The sequence below is a fragment of the Mobula hypostoma genome, chromosome 6 (assembly GCF_963921235.1).
Source record: "Mobula hypostoma chromosome 6, sMobHyp1.1, whole genome shotgun sequence".
NCBI lineage: Eukaryota > Metazoa > Chordata > Chondrichthyes > Myliobatiformes > Myliobatidae > Mobula > Mobula hypostoma.
The window spans coordinates 157,074,334-157,100,289 of record NC_086102.1 but is presented as its reverse complement, the minus strand read 5'-3'; the positions used below and the strand labels follow the sequence as shown (position 1 = coordinate 157,100,289).

Below are 25,956 nucleotides of genomic sequence, written 5' to 3'. Positions count from 1 at the left end.
CTTTGTGCTAAATCAATGTCTTCAGTTTTGAAATTATCTGTATGGATGTTAGACAAATCAGTTTTGCACCGTACCTCGGTGTATGTGACAATAATTAATCAATTACAAATTATTCTTTGGCTCAGAAACTTCTTACCTTCCATATCCTGGACAAGTTATTGAAACCCTTCTAGAAATGACTCACTCACTATACTCCCATCCACTACTACCAACCTTATAGTTCCCATACCTCGCACTTCCCGTTTCTAACTCCTACCCAAGATCCACAAACCTGCCTGTCCTGGCCGACCTATTGTCTCAGCTTGCTCCTGCCCCACTGAACTTGTTTCTGCATACCTCGACACGGTTTTATCCCCCCTTGTTGAATCCCTTCTGACCTATGTTCATGACACTTCTCATGCTCTTAAACTTTTCGATGATTTTAAGTTCCCTGGCCCCCACTGCTTTATTTTCACCATGGATGTCCAGTCCCTATATACTTCCATCCCCCATCAGGAAGGTCTCAAAGCTCTACGCTTCTTTTTGGATTCCAGACCTAATCAGTTCCCCTCTACCACCACTCTGCTCCGTCTAGCGGAATTAGTCCTTACTCTTAATAATTTCTCCTTTGGCTCCTCCCACTTCCTCCAAACTAAAGGTGTAGCTACTATGGGCACCCGTATGGATCCTAGCTATGCCTGCCTTTTGTTGGCTTTGTGGAACAATCTATGTTCCGTGCCTATTCTGGTATCTGTCCCCCACCTTTCCTTCGCTACATCGATGACTGCATTGGCGCTGCTTCCTGCACGCATGCTGAGCTCGTTGACTTTATTAACTTTGCCTCCAACTTTCACCCTGCCCTCAAGTTTACCTGGTCCATTTCCGACACCTCCCTCCCCTTTCTAGATCTTTCTGTCTCTGTCTCTGGAGACAGCTTATCCACTGATGTCTACTATAAGCCTACTGACTCTCACAGCTATCTGGACTATTCCTCTTCTCACCCTGTCTCTTGCAAAAACGCCATCCCCTTCTCGCAATTCCTCCGGCTCCACTGCATCTGCTCTCAGGATGAGGCTTTTCATTCTAGGACGAGGGAGATGTCTTCCTTTTTTAAAGAAAGGGGCTTCCCTTCCTCCACTATCAACTCTGCTCTTAAACGCATCTCCCCCATTTCACGTACATCTGCTCTCACTCCATCCTCCCGCCACCCCACAAGGAATAGGGTTCCCCTGGTCCTCACCTACCACCCCACCAGCCTCCGGGTCCAACATATTATTCTCCGTAACTTCCGCCACCTCCAACGGGATCCCACCACTAAGCACATATTTCCCTCTCCCCCCCCCCCCCGGCATTCCGCAGGGATCTCTCCCTACGCAACTCCCTTGTCCATTCGTCCCCCCCATCCCCCACTGATCTCCCTCCTGGCACTTATCCGTGTAAGCGGAACAAGTGCTACACATGCCCTTACACTTCCTCCCTTACCACCATTCAGGGCCCCAAACAGTCCTTCCAGGTGAGGCAACACTTCACCTGTGAGTCGGCTGGGGTGATATACTGCGTCCGGTGCTCCCGATGTGGCCTTTTATATATTGGCGAGACCCGACGCAGACTGGGAGACCGCTTTGCTGAACATCTACGCTCTGTCCGCCAGAGAAAGCAGGATCTCCCAGTGGCCACACATTTTAATTCCACATCCCATTCCCATTCTGACATGTCTATCCATGGCCTCCTCTACTGTAAAGATGAAGCCACACTCAGGTTGGAGGAACAACACCTTATATTCCGTCTGGGTAGCCTCCAACCTGATGGCATGAACATCGACTTCTCTGGCTTCCGCTAATGCCCCACCTCCCCCTCGTACCCCATCTGTTACTTATTTTTATACACACACATTCTTTCTCTCACTCTCCTTTTTCTCCCTCTGTCCCTCTGAATATACCTCTTGCCCATCCTCTGGGTCACCCCCCCCCCATCTTTCTTCCCGGACCTCCTGTCCCATGATCCTCTCGTATCCCCTTTTGCCTATCACCTGTCCAGCTCTTGGCTCTATCCCTCCCCCTCCTGTCTTCTCCTATCATTTTGGATCTCCCCCTCTCCCTCCAACTTTCAAATCCCTTACTCACTCTTCCTTCAGTTAGTCCTGACGAAGGGTCTCGGCCTGAAACGTCGACTGCACCTCTTCCTCCTACAGATGCTGCCTGGCCTGCTGTGTTCACCAGCAACTTTGATGTGTGTTGCTTGAATTTCCAGCATCTGCAGAATTCCTGTTGTTTGCACTCACTATACTTGTTGCTTCACCAAACACCTCTCAAAAGAATTCAACATTCTATTTTGGTGGGTGGGTTCAATGGTTACAGGCAAATTACTGAGCAAAACACTGAATTAGAGATCAAATCTTGTTGTTTGATTCTGAATATTTTGTACTTCATTTTCTTTAAATTTTACCCTTCCAGAATGATTACAGTGAAATGAAGACCTTACCTTGCTCTGCTCTAGATTTCAGTTTATTTTCTTTAGACCTCAGTTTAGTGTGAGTCAAAAATAAAGACTTTTCAACCAACTGGAAATTACTCAAACTAACAGCAATTTTAAACTCGGTTTCAAAACACAAATGCCACTGCTCACCCCATATCTTTACTGCTGTCTCCCTCTACTAAAGCAGTGGGTCGTGGTGGAGGGAGTACATTCTGATTGGAGGGTTGTGACCAGTGGTGTCCCACAAGGATTGGTTCTGGGACCTCTACTTTTCGTGATTTTTATTAATGACCTGGATGTGGGGGTAGAAAGGTTGTTATTCCATTTATAATTTTGGAAAACTAATAAAAAGATTTAAAAAGAAAGAAAGAAGGGTAGGTTGGCAAGTTTGCAGACAACACAAAGGTTGGTGGTGTTGTGGATGGTGTAGAGGATTGCCGAAGATTGCAGAGAGACATTGATAGGATGCAGAAGTGGGCTGAGAAGTGGCAGATGGAGTTCAACCCAGAGAAGTGTGAGGTGGTACATTTTGGAAGGACAAACTCCAAGGCAGAGTACAAAGTAAATGGCAGGGTACTTGGGAGTGTGGAGCAGCAGTGGGATCTGGAGGTACATGTCCACAGATCCCTGAAAGTTGCCTCACAGGTAGATATGGTAGTTAAGAAAGCTTATGGAGTGTTAGCTTTCATAAGTCGAGGGATAGGGTTTAAGAGTCGCGGGGTAATGATGCAGCTCTATAAAACTCTGGTTAGGCCACACTTGGAGTACTGTGTCCAGTTCTGGTTGCCTCACTATAGGAAGGATGTGGAAGCATTGGAAAGGGCACAGAGGAGATTTACCAGGATGTGGCCTGGTTTAGAGAGTATGCATTATGATCAGAGATTAAGGGAGCTAGGGCTTTACTCTCTGGAGAGGAGGAGGATGAGAGGAGACATGATAGAGGTGTACAAGATAATAAGAGGAATAGATAGAGTCGATAGCCAGCGCCTCTTCCCCAGGGCACCACTGCCCAATACAAGAGGACATGGCTTTAAGGTAAGGGGTGGGAAGTTCAAGGGGCATATTAGAGGAAGGTTTTTTACTCAGAGAGTGGTTGGTGAGTGGAATGCACTCCCTGAGTCAGTGGTGGAGGCAGATACACTAGTGAAGTTTAAGAGACTACTAGACAGGTATATGGAGGAATTTAAGGTGGGGGCTTGTATGGGAGGCAGGGTTTAATGGTCGGCACAACATTGTGGGCCGAAGGGCCTGTACTGTTCTATGTTCTATGATTTGACCCATCACTTCGTGTGGAAATTTGATAAATATGTGATATAGTAAACTATGGACACTACGTTACTTACATTTTGTTTGAAAAGTGTTACAATGCAGATATCGTGCATGTCACAACCATTAATTCATTTCTATTGTCACAAATGCAATATAGGTGTCAAGTGCATGTAAGAGAACTGCAATAACAGACAGTCATTCCAATTATTATACTACTGTCATAAATGGTAAAAGCAACAGTTGTCTTTTGGCAAGGATAGCTGAATACGTACTGTAAAAACCTAAGGTATGCTTGCACTATTAATTTTGATTCCTGATTTTACTGTGTCCTTTCAACATACGCACACAGACAACCTCTACTAAAAGTGTTTTTAAAGTCTCAGTGGAATCTTTATTGTAAATTAGAAAGAAAAATTCTGCCCAAAGCCAAAAAAATTATTATAATAGTATTGCAATTTTTGCACTGTTTCTGATATATTCTTTTTATATGATGATGCTATGTCTATAATTTTTTTTAACATTCTAATCAAGACCCATATAAACAAGCTTATTTGCATTGATATGTAATATTAACTGAGCAATGTTCCTTAAAAGAAATCATTATGGATAAGGTATTCTGAAGTAATGTAATTGTAATAGAATTTTCAAATTAGAAAAATGCTGTGGTTTGTTTGCTTGGCTGTGTGGTGCATCGCACTCTGCATTCAGAGTGAGATCAGTGTGATGACACAGCAGCAAGTTCAGAAGGACCTCTGGAGCCTTCAGCTCTTCTTGGGGGGGCTGAATTTAGTGCGGGGCCAATAAAAAGAAGGGAGGTGTAAGTGGAGCAGTGATTTTGTGAGTGGTCCGATATTAGAGTGGTCAGGCTTTGGCTCAACAGTCTTAGGCGAGTGCAGACTTGGGCAAGCACAGGCAGAGGTTCTAAGACAGTGGTAAGGTTTCTAGTAAGTTTGTTTTCTGTTAGTACCTAGCTAGTGCACTGAGCTTGGGTCTGAAGGTATTGGTATGTTCTTTGTGAGATATGGGAACTATGGGAGACCACCAGTCTCCCTGATAACTACATCTGCATAAAGTGCACCAAGCTGTAGCTCCTTAGAGTCAAGGAACTGAAGCTGAAGCTGGAAGACGTTCAGCTTATATGGGGAAAATCAGGAGGTGATACAGCTTATATGGGGAAAATCAGGAGGTGATAGATGGGAGCTACTGTTACTTAGTCACCTCTAAGTAACAGTAGGCAGGTACCTAGGTGATGTCAGGAGAAGGAAAGTGGATAGGCAGCCAATGCAGAGTACCCCTGTGGCCTTTCCTCTCAATAAGTATATCACTTTGAATGATGTTGTGGTGGATGACCTACTGGGGGAAGCTGCAACAACTGCATCTCTGGCACTGAGTCTGGCTCTGTGGCTCAGAAGGGAAGGGGAAGAGGTCCAGTATTGATAGAGGATTCCGTAATTAGTGGAGCAGAAAGCAGATTCTGTGGATGTGAAAGAGACACTCAGATGATATGTTGCCTCCCTGGTGCTAGGGTCAGGAATGTCTCAGATCAGGTCCACAGTACTCTAAAGGGGATGGGTGAACAAGCATAAGTTGTGTTATATATTGGTACCAACAACACAGGTAGGAAATTGGAGGAGATCCTGAAAAGATAATAGAGGAAGTTAGGCAGAAAGCTGAAAAGCAGGATCTCAAGGGTAGTAGTGGCTAGATTGCTGCCTGTGCCATGTGCCAGTGAAGGTAAGAATAGGATGATTTAGCAGATGAATGCGTGGCTCAAGAATTGGTACGGGGGTAGGGCTTCAGATTTCTGGATCATTGGGATCTCTTCTGGGGAAGGTATGAACCTTACAAAAAGGATGGGATGCACCTGAGGACAAGGGGGACCAATAGCCTTGTGAGGAAGTTTGCTGGAATTGTCGGGGAGAGTTTAAACTAGTATGGCAGGGGAATGGGAACCGGGGTGATAGGGCTGAGGATGGGGCATTTGGTATACAACTAGATGTAGTGCGTAGTGAAACTGTGAGGAAGGACAGGCAGATGATAGGGCAGAATTGTAGTCAGTGGGATGAGTTAAAGCGTAACGGTGGTTAAAAGCAAAAAGGATGACGAATACAGGGCTAAAAATGTTACATTTGAATATGTGCAGTATGTGGAATAAGATAGATAAAGTTGTAGCACAGTTAGAGATTGGCAGATTGGAACCTTTGAGTTGTATGAAAAAAGGTCTTAGTTGGGAGCTGAACATCCAAGGATACACATGTATTGAAAGGGCAGACAGGTACCAGAAGGGCTTAGGTTACTTTGTTGGTAAGAGATGACATCAAATCCTTAAAGAGGTGACATAGAATCATAAGATGTACAATCCTAGTCAGTAGAGTTAAGAAACTGCAAAAAGTAAAAAAAAACATGATGGGAGTTATACACAGGCCTTCAAACAGGGTCAAGGATGTGGAATATAAATTACAATGAGATAGAAAAGCCAATTAAAAAGGGCAATGTTATGATAGTCAGGGGGGAATCCACAATGCAGATAGATTGGGAAAATTAGGTTGGTGCCAGATCCCAAGAGAAGGAATTTGTAGAATGCATATGAGATGGCTTTTTTGGACAGCTTTTATTTGAGCTCATTAGGGGAACGACAATTCTGTTATGTAATGACCCAGATTTGATTAAGGAGCTTAAGGTAAAGACACACTTAAGAGGCAATGATCATAATGTGATATAATTTGTCCTGTGTTTAAAAAGAAGAAACTAAAATCAGATGTATCAGTATTACAGTGGAGTAAAAGGAATTATATAGGCATGAGAGAGGAGCTGGCCAAAGTTGATTGGAAGGGGACACTAGCAGGGACGATGGCAGAAGAGCAATTACTGGTGTATCTGTAGGGAAACTTAGAAGGCGCAGGAAAGATTTCTCCCAAAGATGAAGAACTACTCTATAGGGAGGATGAGGCAACTGTGTCTGACAAGGAAATTCAACGATAGCATAAAAGAAAAAGAGGGCATATAATATAGCACAAATTAGTGGGAAGGTAGAGGATTGGAAAACTTTCAAGAACTAACAGAAGGCAACTAAAAAGCCATAAAGAGAGTAAAGTTGAAATATAAATGTAAGCTAGCCAATAATATAAAAGAAGATAAAACTCTTTCCCTGATACATAAAAAGTAAAAGATACACAAGTTTGGAATTGCTGGAAGATAATGCTGGTGAGGTAGTAATAGAGAGCAAAGGACTGGTAGGCGAGGTGAATAAGCATTTAGTGCTAGTCTTCACTGTAGAAGACACTAGCAAAATGCCAGAAATGTGAGACTGTCAGGGGGCAGAAATGAGTGTCATTGCTCTCACACAGGAGAAGGTGCTTGGGAAGTTCAAAAGTCTGAAGGTAGATAAGTGTGCTGGACCAGATGGACTATACCCAGGGTTCTGAAAGAAGTAGCTGAAGAGATTGTGGAGGCATTAGTAATGATCTTTCAAGAATCACTAGATTCTGGAATGGTTTTGTCAGACTGGAAAACTGCAAATATCACTCCACTCTTTAAGAAGGGAAGGAGGCAGAAGAAAGGAAATTGTAGGTCAGTTATCCTGACTTCAGTGTTTGGAAAGATCTTATTATTAAGGATGGGATTTTGGGGTTCTTGGGAGGCACATGATAAAATAGACCAAAGTCAACAAGGTTTTCTAAAGGGGAAATTTTGCCTGACAAATCTGTTGGAACTCTTTGAGGAAATAGTACACAGGATAGATGAAGGAGAGTCGGTGGATCTTTAAAAGGTCTTTGCAAGGTGCCACACATGAGGCTGCTTTACAAGAGAAGAGCCCATAGTATTACAGGGAAGGTTCTAGCATGGAGAGATGATTTGCTGACTGGGAGGAGGAAAAGAGTGGGAATAAAGGGGGGCTATTCTGCTTGGCTTCCAGTGACAAGTGGTGTACTACAGGGGTTGGTGTTGGGATGGCTTCTTTTCACGTTAAATATCAATGATTGGGATGAAGGAATTGATGGCTCTGTGGCCAGGTTTGTGGACAATACGAAGGTAGGTGGAGGGGCAATTAGTGCTGAGGAAGTATGGTGTCTGCAGAGGGACTTGGACAGACTGGGAGAATGGGCAAATAAGTGCAGATGGAATATAGAATAGGGAAGTGCATGGTCATGCACTTTGGCAGAAGGAATAAAGGGGTGGACTATTTTCTAAATGGGGAGAAAATTAAAATCAGCAGTTCAAAGGGACCTGGGTGTCCTCATCCAGGATTTCCTAAAGGTTAACTTTCAGGTTGAGTTAGTGGTGAGGAAGGTAAATGCAATGTTAGCAAAAAGACTAGAATACCAAAGCAATGATGTAATTCTAACATTTTATGAAGCATTTGTCAGATCTTAATTGAAATATTGTGTGCAATTTTAGGCCTTTTATCTCAGAGAAGATGTGCTGACATTGAAGAGGGTCCAGGGGAATCCCAGGGATGAAAGGCATGTTTGATGGCTCCTCGCCTGTACTCACTGGAGTTTAGAAAAGTGAGATGGGATTTCAGTGAAACCTATTGAATATTGAAAGGCCTAGATAGAATGGATGTGGAGATGATGTTTCTTGTAGTGGAGGAAGTTTAGGACTGGATGGCACTGCCTCAGAATTGAGGAATGTCCATTTGGATATTTAGCTAGAGGGTGATGAATCTGTGAAATTCTTTGCGATACACAACTATGCAGGCCAAGTCAGTAGGTCTATTTAAAGTAGAGGTTGATAGGTTCTTAATTAGGCAGGGTGTTAAAGGTTACAGGTTTTAGAAGGCAGAAAAATGGGGCTGAGAGGGATAATTAATTAGCAATGATGGAATAGCGGAGCAACTTGATATGCTGAATGGCCTAATTCTGCTTCTACATGTTATGATCTTGTGCATTTTAATTTGCTGTTTGTTGAGGGATGTTCATATGGAACTAAGATCTTCAATTCCCCAAGCTTGAATTACAAGATAATGAACCAGAATTTGCTGAAGCAGGATGTCGAGGAACATTAGCATTAGTTAGGCTTTCAGTGGCATCCTTCTGTACAAAGTTCACTACTTATAAAGCTGAAAGTGTAACCTGATATTGGTACAGTGCTAGAACCTGGACATTTGGTACCTGACTTTGAAAAATAATCAACACAGTATCTCTTTGGCTAATGAGGCTTAAGGATTGGGAAATTAAATGGCAAGAAGAATAAAAGGGGAAGAACTCTGTGTCAAATTTGCTTTGACTTGTTTCCTCTTGGCTTTAAGGTGACTGATAAGGCCAGTGTGATATTTGCAGACTCTGCTCTGTTGGTTGGGAGGAAGTGATTGAAAGGTGGCGCCATTCCACAATGTTTACTTTAGGTTTGAGTGCTTTGGGCACATGGGAATCAGTGGTATGATATTCCCACTTTCCTAGTATGATGAGATGGATACTTGACCTCGTTATCCACCTCATTATGATCTTGCAACTTATTGTTTATCTACTCTGCACTTTCTCTGTGGCAGTTACATTTTATTCTGCATTGTTAATGTTATGCCTCTGTACTGTGTAACTATTTCATCTATGTGAGCAGTAAGACAACCTTTTCACTGCATCTCTGTACATATGATTGTAATACACTAGTTCCAATTTTAGTGCTTTGGAATACCTGCTGCAGGTAATTCACTTGGAAAGCAGAGATCACTTTTTGAACCAGATTTGAGGTAATCAACTTCAAAATCTCTTTTTCTCGGGCTCTGTGAAGACTTGAGAAGGAAATGTTCAATTTTATCGTCAGTCCCAACCTTTAATGATTAATTATTGAGATACAGGAAGTGCTTTTTTTTTCTCATTCTCATTATGGACCTTTTACTGATGGAGTTGTACAGAGGGGAGGATCAGCAAAGGATCTCTGCCTTGCAGATATTGAGTATCAGGTCTATTCTCGTGTATGCTTTGGTGAATGAGTTGACCTTGGCCTCTAAATATTCACATTTACAAACATCATCTGAGGACAACATCTCAATGATTAAGGTTGGTTGAAATCATGATTATATTGTACATTTAGCAGGAGTGATCAAAAATGGATCAGTGTATAAGATTAAAATGATTTGCTGAACTAGAATCTTTCTGTGTAAATGGTTTCCACTCTTGAAACTTTATGCATATGGGATTATCTTGAGTGACTTACATGACTGACTTTTAAAACAGAATAGCATTGGAAGAAGTGTCTCAAGGTCCATCTCATAAGTTTAAAATGATAAAAACCCTGATTACAGTGCCCGCCATCCTTCAATTTGCCATGTAGATTAGCTCCCATTCTTGTTAGTGTAATCATCTATCTCTTGGAACTGTAGCAACTGTGGTCTTTCTCTGGCAAGTCCTTTGCAGTGGCTGCACCAAGCTTCAGTGCGTCCCTCTGCATGTCACAACCATCTCTTCCAAACTCCTCCAACTTTAAGACTTGGGCCTTTATACCTCCCTCTCCAGCTTCGTCGGCAGACCTCAGGGATTGCTAATGTACTGTATCTCTGAATCATCATTAACACAGATGCACATGCTTAGCTCCTACTACACACATGATTGTGTGGATAAGCACAGGAGCTAATGCCATTTTCAAATTCGCCCATGACACTACTGTTATGGGACAAATCGCAGGTGGCGATGAGTCAGGTAACTGGAGCACGATAATCTTCCCCAGTAATCTGCCACAACAACCACCTCTCACTCCAACATTTTTAGATGGTAGAAGGGTTGGTTTGCCACTGAACACATTGACAAACTTTTACGTTGGAAGTATCATGTCTGGTTGCATCATGATCTGTAATGGCAGTTCAAGTGCACGAGAACCTAAGAAGCTGCAGAGAGAGATGGACTGTGACAAATACATCACGGGCACATACTTGCCACTATTGGTAGTATATACAGAGGGGCTCCCTCAGGAAAGAAACATCCATCATCAAATACTCCACCATCAGTTCCATGCCATCTTCTTGCAGCTACCATCGGGGCAAGGGGTACAGAAGCCTGTGAAGTCCTACTCCACCAGGTTCATCGTCATGGACTTCCTTTCAACCATCTGGTTCTTGAACCATCCGACACAACACTAATCACCACTGTTTGGTAATAGTATGACCACTTCAGCACTTAGATTAGATTATGAGAACACTCAGTCCTCTTTTATTGTCATTAGGAAATGCATATAAGCATTAAGAAATGATACAATGTTTCTCTGGAATGATATCACAGAAAACAAGACAGACCAAAGACTGACACTGACAAAACCACTTAATTATAACATATAGTTACAGCAGTGAAAAGCAATACCTTAATTTGATGAAGAACAGTCCATAGGCACAGTAAAAAAAAAGTCTCGAAGTCCCGAGTCGATCGACTCCCGAGTCCCTGATAGCGGCGGCAAAAGGGAGAAACTCCCTGCCATAAACCTCCAGGCACAGTCAACTTGCCGATGCCTTGGAAGCAACCGACCACAGCCGACACTGAGTCCGTCCGTCCGAAAACTCTGAGCTTCCGAGCAGCCTCTTCGATACACCCTCTGGAGTGCCATCCTCTGCCGAGCGCCTTCGACCTCTCCCCGGCCGCTGAAACACGCAAAGCTGAGGATTTCGAGGCCTTCAGCTCCAGAGATTCCGGTTACGACACAGTAGCAGCGGTAGCAAAGCAGACATTTCAGAAGTTTACTAGATGTTCCGCTGTGCTCTCACGTCTGTCTCCATCAAATCAGGATTGTGCACGGTCCCCTACTTGATAGATAACAGATATTCATCACCAGAGAGGCCGCACGCACTTTGCACTAAAACGGACATTTTTGTTGCAATAACATTCTTTTTTTGTACAAATAATTGTTTAATTTATGGTTTCATTCTGAAAGCTTCTTGTGATGCTATGTGCCTGTGATTATGCCATAAGATTTGCATTGTACCTGTGTATACATGTACTTGTGCATATGACGGTAAACTCAACTTTCATTTGCAGTGCTCAGAAACTAGTTTTTTACTTAAAAATTTGGGGAATTAGCTTGGAATAAATACTAGGGGCATGAGATTTACTTCCTGTGGGTCCGTGACAATCCTAGTCTCTGCTCTGTAAGGCAATTGTGAACCACTTAACCGGGGTCTGGCAATTCACTTGATTCATTGGTATCTGGAACGTTTTGTTCCTGCTTAACACTACAAAAGAAAAATTCTGACATTCAGCTCTGAAAGCGTTTTGGTTGGTGCTGTCATTTGAGATGATCGTAAGAGCTACCTCCAGCTGTCACCTCAGATAGCCGAGCTTGCTTGCCAAGACACCTTGCTTCAAAAACAATTTGTCTGACTTGATTTGACCAAGATAAAGACACAAGTGAATCTCATCTCTGGGTAGCAATATGTTTTTTATTGCATTGTTGTTATAACATACGCTCTTTTTAAGAAATTAATTTCAAGTTAACTGTCTCCCCTTTGGAATAAAGAACATCTTGCAGATGGTAGTGAGTCTCTAGAATTCTTTACTCCACAGAGTTGAGAGGATGGTTCAGTGGAAGCACTTAAGGAGGATGTAGATAAATTTTTGAAAGATTGGAGGCTGTGGGGGATCTGACACATAAGTAGAAGAAGAGATGTGGTCTTTTGGAGGTTAGGCATGATATTGAATGATAAGTTAGATTTGAGAGGGTAAGTTACTCACTTCTGTTCCGATTTTCTTATGTTGTTTATTTTGATGCTTGCAAGTCACTTGTAATTGCAATGAATATGATGAATTTTTAATGTAATGTCAATACAACAGAACTAAAGCTCAATGTTGGTTATGATTGAAGATATAAACAATGAAGAAACTATGATCTCATATTGAAGGATCCATCTGGGAAACAGTGAATTTATTTTAAACATGTGGATTAAGTCTAGAAGATTTGTTCACAGTAGCTCAATACACTAGTAGACTGTACATTACAAAATGCTTTAATTTAATATATATTTTGACAGCATTAACATTGGTGTCTGGTGCCGTCATGGTAATAAGCTGATGGCGGATTGATGTTTCATATTTAAAATTGCTGGTTTTAATATGCATTACCTTCCACTTCTGAACATTAAAAGCTATTCTCCAATCATTTATCCAGTGCCAACTCCACCTAGAACCATTTCGAATAACAGCTGTGACACAATTTGCCTTCCTAAGCAACTTTGCACTTCTAGCAAATTTAGATATATGGTATTGACTCGCATGATCGAAGCTATTTGTGAGATTGAAGTTCAGCAGTGGACCTTGTCCAGTTCTGTAATTAATATCTCCCAGTGTAATTTTTAAATGGCCATTTTGACAGCATCCTTAGTTGTTTGGGCTGTGTTGAACCTGTGACATTTGTTTATGCATTTGATTGCCTTAGGTAGGATCTCAGCTATATAAAGATTTCACTGTTAGAAAAAATGTATCTTCTATGCTACACTCCTTTCCCCCACACACCAGGAAATTAGCTTGTACGAAGGTAATACAATAGATTTACTTTTATACTGATGCTGTAGTATCAAAAGCCAAAGATTTAAAATATGCACTATTTGTTGATCAGATGGGCATACATCACTGACACTGCAGCGAGAGAAAGTCATTCAAATTATTTGCTGTTAATTACATCTTCTCTATAAAAATTACTTGTTGAGTATAAGTGTACGGGTTCTTTCTTTTTTTTGTATGTTAAATTTAAAATGGCTTCTTATGTTATAATCAGGAATACTTCTTTGTTATGTTACACGCTAGCAGCCTGTTGTGGGTTAAGGGGTGATAAGAGGATGTTATGAACCAATTGGGATAGTTGTTAAGACTTTGGTGTATCTGGAAGATTTGTATGCGCGGGGTTTTGGGGAGAAGGCGGGAGAGCGAGACAGAGGATGGACCAGGTGCTGTGATGTCCGCTAACGGGGTAGGACCCCGAGCAGGGTGTTCAGCGAGGAGACAGAGACGAACTCATGTGGAGCATCTGGTCGACCACCGTTGTTGGTCCCAAGGCGGCCAGTCGAGGTGGTCCGAGGGGTCGCAGGGTGAAGAAGGAGGTTCTTGAGCTCCAACTGTTTTGTGCACTAAGAGATTGAACTTTGATAAGTGTGGCGCCTTTTACTTTCCTTTATATTTTATTCTCTATTAATTATATAGTTCCAGTAATATCTATAAACTGTAAATCATTTAATCGTATCTGGTGTATTGTCTGTTATTTGGGTGGGGCGGGGTACATCACACAGCATCCACACAAACTAATTACCCAGTTTAGCGGGGCTGAGGGTTGTTTCCCTAGACGACAGCGAGCCGAGCGACCCTGAGGGTGGCCAGGGGGCTACATAAGTTTGATGTAAGACCACATTTTCCAAAAGTGTGTTTTAATTCATGTTTAATCTATTAGAACACACTCTCTTTGAAGGTAGCGCAGCTGTCTTTGAAGACTCCATAAACCTGGAGCTGCAGGGTTTGTTCGGCAATGGAAGGACAAACAAAAAGAAGCATTACCTCATGAAGTTAATCTGCAAACAAATACCACTTTGAAGAAGAACATCAAATGTTGAATATTAGAATATATATTATCTATCAGATTAAAAGAGATCAAGGTTAATTGAGAGGCATTGGGTGCAGCACAGTAAGTATTCCCGTATATCTAGTGCAAACAAATACTATTTTGCATAGTCTGCTGAGAACTTGCACCATGTATCTGCGTGAAGAGATCAGCAAAGGTCAAGGTAAGTTTAATATCAAAGTATGTGTACATGATATAACCTTGAGATGCATCTTCTTACAGGCTGCCACAAAACAAAGAAGCCATTAAAGAAAAAGAAGACCGTCAATTCCAATGTGCAGAGAGAAAAAAAACTGTGCAAAAAATAAAAGTAAGCAAATAATATTCAGAATGACAGTGACTCTACAGACTTGAAGCCAGGCGTCACAGTAGCCAGAGCAGCCTACAGCCTCAATTCAGCGCTGCGCCAAGTAAACGTCGCAGAGAAGCGAGCAGAACCAGTCTGACCTGCGTCTCTGGTCCCGATACCCTGCCTTTTCAATCTAGTTTAACTTGTTCAAACATCAGGTTATTCTTTATTGTAGAACTTAGGCCGTGTCGATTCAATATGCTCTGGGCCTGTACCTCACTGCCACATTTTGGCCTGTACCCAAATTTTCCAAATCGCCCTTGCGTTTAGATTGATCAAACCTTGGGCCTTTCCTTGCTCTCGGTTTTGGTGGATAAGTTTTGCTTCGGCTCTGCCTTCACCTTTCCTCAACTCTGTCTCGTACTCGCTTGCCTGACTCTGCCTTGCCTCCATTGTTTGCTGTGATAATTTACCAGAAATTTCAGCAAAAAAAAGTTACTAATAAAGTATATATTTGTTTTCTTTGTTTTGTTTGCTGCAGATAAGTAGTTGAAAACCTTCAGCAGTGCCATCTTAACCCAGAATAAACATGAGCTTATTAGGAAGCTGATTTCTCTCCAAGTGTTGAATAACCTCAGTTCTTGACATTAGGCATAGATAACTGCAGCACCAAAGTTGCTACCTATCTGGATACTTATCCTTTGGAAAATGATGGTAAATGTCTTTCCCATAGCAAATCAAGAAGTTCTGCATCAGCAGTTTCAGAATACCACTGAATTTGAACACACTGTCATAAATCCAGAGTTGGATAATAGCCACATTTGCTTTGCAGTAAGGCAGAGCTCTGAAAAAGCTCAAGTCCTTAAACGTCTGGTACAACTATATAATATGTGATGGTTTTTCACATGTTTTGTCCAGGTGAAAGATGGACAGCATAAACACAAAAGAGATTCTGCAGATGCTGGCAATCCAGAGCAATACACACAAAGTGCTGGAGGAACTCAGCAGGTCAGGGGGCATCTATAAAAATGAATTAACAGTTGACATTTCAGTCCGAGACCCTTCATCAGGACTCCACACATCCATCCAATGAGGAGCTTCCATTCTGGTTGTCAGGGATTTCAGGGACATTTTGCCAACAATGAGATTTCAAAGTCGAAAACACAAGAGATTCTGCAGGTGCTGGAAATCCAGAGCAATACAGAAACTGCTGATGGGATTCAGCAGGTCAGACAAAATCTGTGTAAATAAATAATGATGTAAATAATGTTTTGGGTTGAGATCCTTAATTCACACTGGAAAGGATGAGGGGAGAAGCCAAAATAAGAAGGTGAGGGAGTGGGGCAGGATGACAAGCTAGAAGGTTTTAGGTGAAACCAGGTGGGTAGGGGAAGGGTATGAAGTAAGAAGCTAGGAGGTGTTAAGTGGGTAAGGCAAAAGGCTGGAAAGAAGGAAACTGATAGGAGAGGAGAGTGCATCATGGGGAAAAGAGGAAGGAGGAAAGGCAGTGGAGGAGGTGATAGGAGGGTGAGAAGATGTAAGAGGCCAGACTAGGGAATAGAAAAAAGTCTTAATACCTTCTCATGGAACTGGACCCTCTATTTCCTCACCTGCAGACCCCAGTCAGTTTGCATTGACCTCAACATCTCCTCCAAAACTTCCATCAGCACAGGTGCACCACCAGACCGCGTGCTTAGCCCCCTGCTCTCCTCACTTTTTACTTACGACTGTGTGGTTAAGCACAGCTCCAATGGCATATTCTTATTTGCTGATGACTTGGCCAAATCAAAGGCGGGGACGAACCTGCATACAGAAGGGAGATTGAAAATCTGGCCAAGTGGCGCCACAACAACCTCTCACTTAACGTCAGCAAGACCAAGGAGCTGATTATTGACTTAAGGAGGAGTCACCATGGAGCATATCTACATGGGGTGCTGTCAACTGATAATCATCATCCATCATCAAGGACTCCAACCATCCAGGCCATGCTCCGTTCTCGCTGCTGCCATCAGGACGAAGGTGTAGGAGCCTCAGGTTCAGGAACAGTTGTTACACCTCAACCATTAGGGGGTCATTGATGCGGGGTGGGGAGTTCTTGCCAAAGAAGTTCGCTCAGTGATAGGGGCAATGGAAGAAGGACTTGGCGGTGTGGTGGGTGCGGAACTCACTGAGCTGTGGGCGAAGATGACAAAGAGAATAGAGCATTCTTCCTCAGAGGGGAAGGTCAGAGAGAATGGTGGAGATATAGCAGGGATTGGAGCTTTTATCAGAATGGGGAAGAGAGTTAATGGCATCAGAGGAGGGGGCGGGTTGGGGTGTTCACGGAAGGTAGGGTATGAGGACATCAGAGGTGACTGGGAAGCCTGAGAGATCTGGGGTTGCGGGGAGAGGAGACCAGGGGCCTAGTGGCAGTGAGAATGGTGTCAGCCTGGAGGTGGAAACGGCTGAGGTCAGGGCTGGAACCAGAGCTGGAAGCCATGTTATTTCTGGTCTGAAGGTAACTGGAGTCATTGCAATGAGAGCTAGCGATGGAGGTATCTGCGGTTTGGAATCCCATGGTCTAGTGTTCAAAGTCAAAGTTAAGTTTATGTTCATATGCGTAAGTAGACGTATGCTCAGGTGCAATGAGTAACTTTCAGCAAATTTACTGACACGAAGCATCATATAAACAACATTCACAAGAAAACATGTTAAACAGAAATTATGCAAACTTTACATGAAAGAATACAATTGTAACAAAACAACCATTTCAGTGAAAGCTGGTCATAACATTGCTGAACTGTAGTGATAAGTGTTAGTTCAAATGGTTCATGGTTGAAGGGAAGTAACTATTCTTAAACCTGGTGCTGTGCTGGCTTCTGTACCTCTTGTTCAATGGTAGCTTTGAGAAGATGGCGTGGCCTGGATGGCTGTGAGCTTTCATGGATGTTGCCACCTTGAGGCAGTACCTTCTATAGGAGGGATGCGTCTCTAGGAGGGATGCGTCTGTAGGATGGATGAGTCTGTAGGATGGATGAGTCTATAGGAGGGATGTGCCTATGCCATAATGGGCAGAGTCAACTACCCTGTGCAGATCCTTTCCTTCCTGGACATTCGAATCGCTGTACCAGTCCATGATGTGAACGGTCAGGATACCTTCAACAGTACGTCTATAGAAGATTGTTAGAATAGCAAGCAGATCATTCTTAGACTCTTAAGAAAGTAAAGACATGGACATGCTTTCCCTTTGGTGAAAGACTGCACCAAGTGGCATACAAACTGTGAGCAAAAGACTCTTACAGTACCTCCTCAGTGATGTAATGGCCAACTAGTGACTGTTCTCCTGGAGGTGGAGGTAATATGTTACCTTGGGCTAAACTAGCTCCAAAATGAGAGAGGCAGTATGGTCAGCTGGAGCAGAGTGAGGCAGGGCCACATGACACTGCTGATGACTCATGGGATGTGAAACTAGAGATAACTAATGCTTTTCCAATTTGCAGTGGACACTGCAAGCCAAAACCTCTAAGGACTCAGTATTTTGGTTGTATAAATGGTGGGATATTTTAACCACTTCCTTTCCAGCAGTACTTTTTGTCTGAACTTGGAGGCACTCAAACATTGGCTCAGCCAACCTGAACCTACCTTTTTGGATGTACGTAAATTGATGAATGTAAGTACATTCAAAACATTTATGTATTGTAATGATCTTAACACACTTAAGTTATACATGGTCAAATTTATCTCCAGAACAGTGGAAAATTCACAATCTTTTGATGTCCCATCCAGTAGAAACAGCAGGAGGTACAGGAGATTAAACCAGCAGAGTTTGTTTTAATAATCACTAATGCAAATGTACTGGTAAGTCGCTACATGATCATGAGGTTATGAATAGTGTATCTGCTGACAAGAATCTAAACAGGTAATGAGTGGAGCTTTGTGGGGTTCATTACTGCCATAGGATTGATTGTGACCTCATTTCTGGATCAGGTTAAGATGTGTCAGGATCCTGTAACATTAGAAGAACTTTTTGCATAAATTTCTATGGCTGCATAATTACGTCATCCATCCTTTTGAAACTCACAGGTCCATGTTCAGCTGCAGACCATGTAGAACCTCTGCCCTGGGGTAGAAAAGAAGACATTTGTAGAACATAGAAATCAATAGCACATTACAGGCCATTGGGTCCAAAATGTCGTGCCGACCATGTAACCTACTCTAGAAACTGCCTAGAATTTCCCCACTGTGTAGCCCTTTATTTTCCTAAGCTCCATGTACCTATCCAAGAATCTCTGAAAAGACCCTATTATATCTGCCTCCACCACCGTTGATGGCAGTGCATTCTACCACCCACCACCCTCTACGTGAAAAACTTACCTCTGACGTACCCCTGCACCTACTTCCAAGCACCCTAAAACTATACCCCTTCGCGTTAGCCATTTCAGCCCTGGAAAAAAAGCCTCTGGCTATCCACATGATCAATGCCTTTCATCATCTTACACACCTCTTTGCATAGTCTTAGAAATATATATTATAATTCTGGAAATGGATGGCAGCTAGAGAGTAGGTAATTGCTTCATTTTTAACAGTGCATATTGCATCTGTACTGTCAACTCCCCCACCACTTGTCGTTCCAATGGATAGGCTGAGCCATTGCCAGTATCTAAGTTGCTTTGGAAGAAGGAATAGACAGGAAAATGGAACCAAGGCCAAGATCAGATTAGCCATTTGAATGCTGGGGTAGACCTGGTGGTCCCTGTGGCTATACCTAATTCTATTCCTTATGTCCTTGCTGTCGCAATGTGTACAATTGTTTACTGACCATTTGAAATGGAATTCTTTAGGCTATTCAATCAGCTTTTCAGCATAACTAGCAAAAGCAACTTGGGCAAGCTGGGTTCTGACCACTTTTGTAAAATCATATGCTGTCAATAGGCTGGACTATCTCTTATTGCTGAGGTCCATGGACACAGACTTCCTGTGCACACATAGAGTCTCGGTGTTAGAGCAGACACAAGTGAACCCCTCTGTTAGTCGGAGCATACTGTTCTTCTGAATAGAGTAAAGGGGTTGGCACCATGTAGACAGAGATGTATTACAATTTTGCTATTACACAGGGATCCAGTGTAGGGGTTCAGGAAGGAGCCTAAGCATTAGTTCCCAGCCAGATTATGGGTGTCAAAGGTACCAGGGTGAGCTGTTTGCCCATTGGCTCTTTCATGTGAAGTGGCCTCCTATTCATTTTTGGAGGTTGCCATGTCTATAGCTCTATTATTTGTGCTGGCAGTGTTAGATTAATTACTTAGACCCATTTTATTTAATTGCTAAAGAACAGTGTAGTGAAAGTACATTATTGGCTTTAAGTTCAGCATAAAATTTTAGGAATGATGCCAAGAGAAAAAAAGACTAATTTTCAGTGAACTCATTGATAACTTTATACAATATTCATGTTATGCCATAATAGATTGAGATAAACAAGGAAGAAGTCTTCAAGCATGTTAACATTATGTAAGGGGGAGAAAAGCCTTGGATAAGTTTCATTTATTAACCATGGACAACTGCCCCAAATCACAGACATGTAATGAGAATCTAATTCTCCATGTCTAAGATTAATTAGAACATCCATATGGGTTTGATGATCACTTTTAGGCAATTGTGGTATGGTTCACAAAAAGTTACAGAAGTCTGGATCCTACATTATCCTTAAGAAAGATTTATTTAAATGTTTTGTTTTCTATAATCATTTTCATTTTGTTCAAATATATTATGTGATCTTAAGAATGAATCTGAATATGCACAAATGAGGCTGGACTTCTGTGTATCTATAATGAGAGCGGATTTTAATGTGAGATTTGAATAAGCAAATTCTGATGTTGATTTCAATTGGGAATAGCTTCTAATATTAGTAAAATTGTATATGAGGAAAGAGGATATGATCATAATCATTTGGAAAATAAATCAACTCAGGCCTTTATAAATTTTACCATTAATTGTGAAAAGGTTTCAATCATTTATTATTAATCAGAACAAAACAGCTACCATAGTTGCTGAATAACACATTCAACACATTATCAGTTTGGATAATTAGCTGTTATTCAAAGGTTACATGGGGCAGAGAGATTCTGTGTCTATATCCTTTTCAGTTATTTGCAAACTAGACAGAGTGTTTCACAAGTAACAGTGTATTTTAGTTCCTCAGACACTTAATAACAACTTGGCTGCAGAATGAGCTGAAATAAAGTGGAATTAATGGATGGAATTTAAGTGGAATTAAGTGGAATGTCTTTAGATTTCAAAACAGCATCTATGGAAAAGAGTACAGTTGACGTTTTGATCCAAGACCCCTCAACAGGCCCGAAATATCGACTGTACTCTTTTCCATGGATGCTGCCTATCCTACTGAGTTCTTCCTGAATTTTGACAGTCAACAGACCAGGTAGCATCTATGGACAAACAATTAAGTTTACTCTTCATGTGAATGAACCTTCATCAAAATAGTTGTGTTATTTGTTTACCGGATCAGCAAACTTACTTCACCTGCTGTTTCCAGATCTTCCCATCTGATCAATGGCTTGGCCTAAGCCTATTAAGCTAGATGTTCATGGGCTGTACCACAAAGCATTGATCTGTTGCACCACATCTATTCACTGAAAATTTTAGGTGGATTTGTAGGGTTGGAAAGAATTTATGAAAATGATTCGGAAAAAGGAAAGAAGATATCAATTTAAGCCAGCTGCAGTACTTCCAGTTAGGGATCAGACAGCAATCATAAACAGAGTGGAGCAAAGTATCATCATGAATAACTAGAGCTGGTTTGTGACAGATGCACTATGGCATGTATTCCTTTCGAGGAGCACCAGTGGAATGCCAGAGTTGGGAGGTAGTGAGTGATTTGTATGAGAATGAAGATGCAAAGGCATAGAGGGAGCAGTTTATCAAGTTAACAGCAGCAGAGCAAATGGCATGGATGTGTGAGACAATAATTGGTGATGGAGGAGCAGTGGATTTTGTTGTAGTGGAAAAACATTATTACAGTGCCATTGTGATTGGTTGGGGATTTTGTGCAGCAATCACAAAATTTACGTTCTGCCAAGTCAACTACATTACGAGGTAATTAATGTGTTCTGGTGTCCTTTTGAAAATTTCAGAGATGAGATTAAATTCTCTTTTCTGCTAAGTCCCACATATAAAGTTGTCTTTGTCAGGTTCTGGAAATTGCTCCACAAATTTATTTGGCATTAATACAAGTTTATGGATCACTCTATCTTTGTATAGAGTGTAGAGTATAGAGGCCTGTACCAGAAAACCAGGTATGATTTGCAGAGGGCTATTTCAAGGGCAAAGAAACAATTTTGAAAGAGGTTGGAGGCAATATCAGATGCACGGCAACTCTGGCAGGGACTGTAAGATATTACTTCCTACAAAGTGAAACCCAATAGTATGAATGGCAGCAATGCTTCACTACCAGATGAACTCAACACCTTCTATGCCCACTTTGAAAGGGAGAACACAACTACAGCTGTGAAGATCCCTGCTGCACCTGAAGACCCTGTGATCTCTGTCTCAGAGGCCGATGTTAGGCCGTCTTTAAAGAGAGTGAACCCTCGCAAGGCAGAAGGTCCTGATGGAATACCTGGTAAAGCTCTGAAAACCTGTGTCAACCAATTAGCGGTGGTATTCAAGGACATTTTCAACCTCTCACTGCTATGGGCAGATGTTCCCACTTCAAAAAGGCAAAAATTATACCAGTGTCTGTGAAGAATAATGTGGGCTGTCTTAATGACTGTCGCCCAGTAGCACTCACATCGACAGTGATGAAATGCTTTGAGAGGTTGGTCATGACTAGACTGAACTCCTGCCTCAGCAAGGACCTGGACCCATTGCAATTTGCCTGTTGCCACAATAGGTCAATGGCAGACGCAATCTCAATGGCTCTCCACACAGCTTTAGACCACCTAGACAACACAAAAAACTATGTCAGGGTGCTGTTCATCATTGTAGCTCAGCGTTTAATACCATCATTCCCACAATCCTGATTGAGAGGTTGCAGAACCTGGGCCTCTGTACCTCCCTCTGCAATCAGATCCTCGACTCCTAACGGGAAGACCACAGTCTCTGCGGATTGGTGATAACATCTCCTCCTCGCTGACGATCAACAATAGTGCACCTTGGGGGTGCTCGCTTAGCCCACTGCTGTACTCTCTGTATACCCCTAACTGTGTGGCTAGGCATAGCTCAAATACCATCTACAAATTTGCTGATGATACAACCATTGTTGGTAGAGTCTCAGGTGGTGACGAGAGGGCGTACAGGAGTGAGATATGAGACTAGTTAAGTGGTGCTGCGGCAACAACCTGGCACTCAGTGTCAGTAAGATGAAAGAGCTGATTGTGGACCTCAGGAAGGGTGAGACAAAGGAACACATACCAATCCTCATAGAGAGATCAGAAGTGGAGAGAGTGAGCAGCTTCAAGTCCTGGGTGTCAAGATCTCGGAGGATCTAACCTGGTCCCAGCATATAGATGTAGTCATAAACATAGAAAATAGGTGCAGGAGTAGGCCATTTGGCCCTTCGAGCCTGCACCACCATTCAGTATGATCATGGTTGATCATCCAACTCAGAACCCTGTACCAGCCTTCCCTCCATACCCCCTGATTCCTTTAGCCACAAGGGCCATATCTAACTCCTTCTTAAATATAGCCAATGAACCGGCCTCAACTGTTTCCTGTGGCAGAGAATTCCACAGATTCACCACTCTGAATCTGAAGAAGGCAAGACAGCGGCTATACTTTATTAGGGGTTTGAAGAGATTTGGCATGTCAACAAATACACTCAAAAATTTTAATAATTGTACCATGGAGAGCATTCTGACGGGCTGCATCACTGTCTGGTATGGAGGGGCTACTGCACAGGACCGAAAGAAGCTGCAGAAAGTTGTAAATCCAGTCCGCTCCATCCTGGACACTAGCCTACAAAGTACCCAGGACATCTTCAGGGAGTGGTGTCTCAGAAAGGCAGCATCCAGTACTAAGGACCTCCAGCACCCAGGGCATGCCCTTTTCTCACTGTTATCATCAGGAAGGAGATACAGAAGCCTGAAGGCACACAATCAGCGATTCAGGAACAGCTTCTTCCCCTCTGCCATCCGATTCCTGAATGGACATTGAAGCTTTGGATACTACCTCACTTTTTAAAAAAAATACAGTATTTCTGTTTTTGCACATTTAAAAATCTATTCAATATACGTAATTGATTTACTTATTTATTATTATGTTTTGTTTTATTTATTATTATTTTTTTCTCTATCTGCTAGATTATGTATTGCATTGAACTGCTGCTGCTAAGTTAACAAATTTCACATCACATGCCAGTGTTAATAAACCTGATTCTGATTCTGAGAGAGAAATAGAATAGCAGGCAAGAGCTTCAATTATGAAGCTCCCAGAGCAGAGCTATTGGACTTCCACGGGTAACACTGCACTGAATCTGGCATTGCTGGTTTCATTACAACATTCCCAAGTTTGCATGGTTTTTACATGGGTCTAATCACTTCTCAACAGGTGATACTCTGTACAGGCGAGAGTTGCTGCTGAATGATTAGAAAGTGTGGCAAAGCTCACAGAGAGAAGACAGGAGAGTGGGGCTGAGAGGGGCAATAACTCAGCCATGATGGAATGGCGGAGCAGACTCAATAAGCTGAATGGCCTAATTCTGCTCCTGTGTCTTATGGTCTTATGAATAGCCTCTGTAGTGATAGGACAAAGATAAAGAAAGATACTTGGACAAGGTGATGAAGAGTATTGCCTGCAAGATGTCCCTATTTGAGTACATAGCTTGGGTGACCTCCATAGTGTGAAAAGTGTTGGAGATCAGCAACAGCCTTGATTGATCTAGAAAGCCATGAGTGTCAGACACTGACCCCCATGTATAAAAAAAAAATCAATTTGCATCTGTGAGGTTACAGAGATTTCTGATTTCCAACATTCATTTATGAAGGAAAAAAATGCAGCTGATCCTTTAAATGGCATAGTTTCAAGGAAGCAGAGTCAGTAGAACTTTGCATAAATAAGAACATTATTTTTTCCAGACTGTTTCGCGGCAGATAAACGTTGCATGCTATTCTACTGTTGACATCGTTTGGGGGAGTTTTATTCCAATTAAAAAAAAAGAACTGTGAATATGCAAATACTAGTGAAAAATAAGAAAATTAATTTCCTTCCAGACACTGAGGCAGCCAGAACTGCGACACAGTCATATGGCACTTGGCATGGTCTCACAGACCACTGTTAAACTGCTCTGGGCTCTCCAGTCCGAGTTATACACAGGCTACTGGGAACCTGGTGGTCCTGCAGTAATAAACCGCCCCACCAATCCAATCTGGAGAGGCAGCCTCCGGGGGCTGGTGTTGAATGGGATTTAGTAAGCAATGCAACTGCTCATTGTAGGGATATGGGGCTCGACCCCAGCCTGGCTGTGGCTCTGGGAACAGGCCATTATAAGGGAGTAGCAGCAGTTTCTCATCATTGATAAGAACACGCAGATCCCATGGTCTCCCTCATTACCTTCTGTTGGATGTAATGGATGCTGTTTTCTCCTCCCTCTCGTGGTTTGCCTGCAGTAATTCTCTATAATAACATGCTGAAAAGCCAGAGACTATCACTGAACGTTGCCATAGTAATCTCTGGCCTGGAGAGAGCTGTACAGCCAGACAGAGATGGAAATAGCAGCTGCCATCATATCCAACAAGTGACATGTGAGATTGTAGGGTCCAGGCAATCTTTCACCGCAAGAAGGAAGTGCTGCCAGTCCCCAGGAATGACTCACGGACAGGGTGTAGCACTGAGCTCACTGCAGAGTGGCTGATTCTCCCACCCTGGTCTGCCCCACACCATCAGTCACAGCTAGCCCCTCTGCACTGTGCCATGGGGCAATTCGGTGCTTGTGGAGCACCAGGTTACTGGAATGTCACAATGTCAATAACCCACTTCTTTGTACATGTCGCTGCAGTGATCCATTTTGGCATTAGTTCTAATCGCACTCTTGTTCTAGTGGGTATCTCCTGAGTGCCAAGGGAGGCACACAGGAGTTGTAGTCTGAGTGAGGCTGCTTGTTAAACTGCACAGCACTTTCACTTTATTCTCAGTGATGAGGTAAACGGGACTGATCATGAATGCTTGCTTCAGCACTATTGCCGTGACTTGCCCAAGTATCCTCATGAAAATCCTGGTGAGCACCGCCAACAACAGCCTAAATTGGCAGTGGTTTCCTCTTCCCCTCGCCCGCTGGATACACTTTCTGCTTTCACCAGTACATTCCTTGTGGAATACCACTTGACCATGCAGACTTCCACAAACTTCCCAGCACTCAAACTGAGCTCGCAGAAAATGGGTAACTACCCAAGTGAACAGTGCACTGATGGCGTCTTCTTGTATGGTGATGA

General features: G+C 42.6%; 1 protein-coding gene across 1 annotated transcript in view; it reads left to right on the top strand.

Moving 5' to 3' along the window:
• Positions 1 to 25,956, top strand: part of znf804a (zinc finger protein 804A) — a 282,667-nt gene that overhangs the window by 32,846 nt on the left and 223,865 nt on the right. The gene's annotated exons all lie outside the window — the stretch shown is intronic.